This window comes from Arachis ipaensis, chromosome B03, assembly GCF_000816755.2.
Source record: "Arachis ipaensis cultivar K30076 chromosome B03, Araip1.1, whole genome shotgun sequence".
In the NCBI taxonomy this organism is placed as follows: domain Eukaryota; kingdom Viridiplantae; phylum Streptophyta; class Magnoliopsida; order Fabales; family Fabaceae; genus Arachis; species Arachis ipaensis.
This window is the reverse complement of record NC_029787.2, coordinates 26,002,163-26,005,587: the sequence shown is the minus strand read 5'-3', so window position 1 is coordinate 26,005,587 and position 3,425 is coordinate 26,002,163. Positions and strand designations below refer to the sequence as shown.

The 3,425-nt window shown below is 38.5% G+C and overlaps 1 long non-coding RNA gene across 1 annotated transcript; it reads right to left on the bottom strand.

The window, feature by feature from the left end:
* LOC110270051 lies at window positions 221-3,142 on the bottom strand. Its single transcript, XR_002359050.1, has 3 exons — window positions 3,002-3,142; window positions 2,777-2,921; window positions 221-280 (listed from the first exon to the last, which is right to left on the bottom strand). It is a non-coding gene; the product is annotated as an uncharacterized LOC110270051 (long non-coding RNA).

Genomic DNA, 3,425 nt, shown 5'->3' with positions numbered 1-3,425 from the left:
GCCTATTTAAAATTTTAAACCGCAAAACCGCTCCCAAAAATACTTTTGTTCGACAAAGCACATCCATAGATACCATACAACTTACAGAAACTCACAAAGAGTACATCCATATATATACATATATATATATAAATAACATTACAAGCACTAATCAATACAATTCCTATCCCTCTTACAGAATATATCAAGATAAAGGCGAGGGTACAACAAGTAATAATCTAAAGCAATACAGAGCATTTCAACAACTAAATAAACTCTTCGTGACTTTTGCACCCATATCCTGAAAGGGAAAAAATGTAGGGGAGGGGGGTGAGAACATCGTCCTCGAAAGGGTTCTCAGTAGAGGGTTTTTGGGAATTACTGTAATAGGATACGTGGAGATAAACCGTACCAGTGATTAATAACCGTCTTATGCCTCTTTTCAAAAACAAAGGTTTACAATAAAAGAGAAATCTGAAATCCTTTTCTGAAAGAGGAAACTGTTCATTTAAAACAATATTCAAAAGCCTTTCAAAAGGTTTATCTATGCTGAACCAAATTAGCCTTTCATACATTCCCAAACCATAACCACAAACTAAAACCAACCATCGATCCATCTCAATTCAACCACGGTTCTAGGCCTAAACAATCCATCCAACAACCAATCACCACAATCCAACAGAGTCCCAGTTGCAAACACAGATAGGAAGTTCAAGCACAAACAAACAGTTACAGCAAGTAGAACAATTAGCAGTTAATCACATATGCACACCAAGTACAATATGCACACCCAAATAATGTCACATAGATGCATATGATGCATGCCTATCCCTAGTGGCTGGTGATATCATCTGTCGGTTATAGAGCCAACCCGACAAGTCCTGGTAGCTAACCATTGGACTGTCCCTCTGTCGTGCATCCCTAACTCGAGTTATACTCATCATAAATTTGATCATAATCATGATCCATATCCATCACCCTCACTGGTGAATATTCACGGGGGCGAGCTCATCCGGGACTTTCACAGTGCCCGGCCACACTTACGACATAGGGTCAGCAGAGTCTCGAGTCTCCACCTGGAGCACGTGGTGGCTAGCCACTGCTTCCTCCCAGGGAACTCGTGCCTCTGATAGTGGAAGTGTAAATCACAATTATCAATAATTCAGCATATACATGCATTCATTCTCATCCATAGATCAACATCCATCTCAGCCATCCGGCTCACGGTTCAGTCCAGAACCAGCCAATATTCATATCATACACAGCCATTCTAGCTCACGGTTCAATCCAGAACCAGCCAATATTCATATCATACACAGCCATTCCGGCTCACAACAAAACAGCACTTCCACCATTCAACATCATCAAATTCATAAAATCGGCATTTAAGCCATAAATCACTTTTCTCAATTCATTTCACTTTGAAATCAAGTTTCACCTCTTTTCAGCCTTGGCTTTAAAGATCTCATTTCTCAAATTATCTCAGGCTCATAAGCCACTTTTACTCAAGGAAAATTCCCTTTTTAAAACAAGCCACTCTCGGCTTCCTCTTTCCAGAACTTCCAAAACCATGGAAAGTTAAAGATTCCTTTTGAAACATTCAAAATCACCCATTCAACAATGGGATTTTTGTAACAAAAGTTCCTCGGCAGAGTCCCAAGTCCTTAGGGGAGAATAGCATAACTCATTTCGCCAAATTCATTTAAAGTCATTAAAACCTTGGCTTTCCGATTTGAGTAATAAAATAGGATCTAAACCAAATCAAGTCACGTAATCATTTACGTCTTTCAAAGCCGTTTCCTTTACTTAGGCAAAACCAGCTTCAACCCCATGATAAATTCTAAAGTGTTTCAACTGTTCAAAATTGTTTTAGTCTTGCAAAAATTCAGAATTCAAAAAGTACTTAAAACCTTTCTCAAAACATTTCAAAATGAAACTTGTCAATAGACATTCAGGTTCTTTCAAAGTCATTGAAACTTCTTTAATTGAAACCCCCAAGTCAAATTCAAAGGCATAAACCCTTCTCACATTCAAACAGCTTTAAAACACAAGTTTCATCTAAATAACTTTCTCCTGAAAGAGATACAATGCCTTTCTTAAGAAGCAAGACTAAATCACAATTTCCTCTTCACTAACTCATTTCGAAAGCATAAATCATCCTTTTCTTGATAATTCAAATAAAATAGTAGAAGTCTTTAACTCATCATTTTCCAGACAACATTTCAATAAAGACTCGGATTTTATAGAAATTTCGGCAGCACCTCCCCTAAAACTTGGAATTTGCCACCCGGTTCGGGTCCCAACTAAACCGCTCCACAATCCTTTTCAACAGCCCAAAATCCAAAATCAGTTCAAGGCAAGCCAATCCAACGATCATCTCAATTCCATATTCCAAGAAAACCGTTTCAAAAATCAAATCATTATCAGCCGAATAAACTCATTTCTAAAGTTTCAAAGAAACAGTTCAGTAACAATCATTAATCAAAACCAGATCATTTAAAGCAAGCCAGGCTGAATTCAAGAGTGTATTCTATTTTTCACATTCTTAAGAAAATTCATTCAACTCAAATCAATTTCCAATAGATTAGACTCGATCTCAAAGCTTTAAAAGAATTAACTTCAAAAGCATTTTGTTTCACAAAACCACACAACAATCCAGCCAAACAACATTCATAATCATTAGAGACAATCAAACAATACATAAGGCTGATACAATCACCAAATACATTGTCTCACATCAGTATCCATATGTAATAATTCCAACATATAAAATATAGTTTTTGAAAAGCGCCCCTACCTCAAAACGCAAAACCATAACCCAAACGCGTCACCGGAACTCTCAATCAACCCGAATTTACCAGCAGCTTACATCACAGCTTTGTTCACTTTCGCAGCAGCAAGGACAACCCTTTCGCGCAACATGTGGCTCCGATAACTTAATCCTAGAAAACATTATTATTGCGAAAGCCTTAAAACACATAACGGGATATGAACGGGGAAGCTTCAATACAAAGATACTTACTGTAACTAAAGAATATCGTCTGAACCAAAGAACAGAAGCCTCAGCGGTGGTTCCGACAGCCACAGAACCGCCCTTGGCAGCCAGAACCACCGTGACTCAGCCTGTTCCGTTAGTAGTTCCAGTGACAGATGAAGCAGTCCCCAAAACGAATACTATTTGCAACAGAAATCTCCACACAGAGCCAGTAACTATCTCCAGTAAAGGCAGCAACAATGTCACTTACTATAACCATTTTATTCAATACAGCTAGTGTCAGCAACAGTGCTTCTAGGTAGAAACGAATTGATGGAACAAGAGGGAATCGAAAACAGGGTAAGGCTTACCCAACAGTAGTGGTTCTCACGGTTCAAAATGGAGCCAGGGCAAGGCCAGAGCAACATCAACTCCAACAGTGGCAGTGGTGCTTTGTCAGATTCCAAAAACC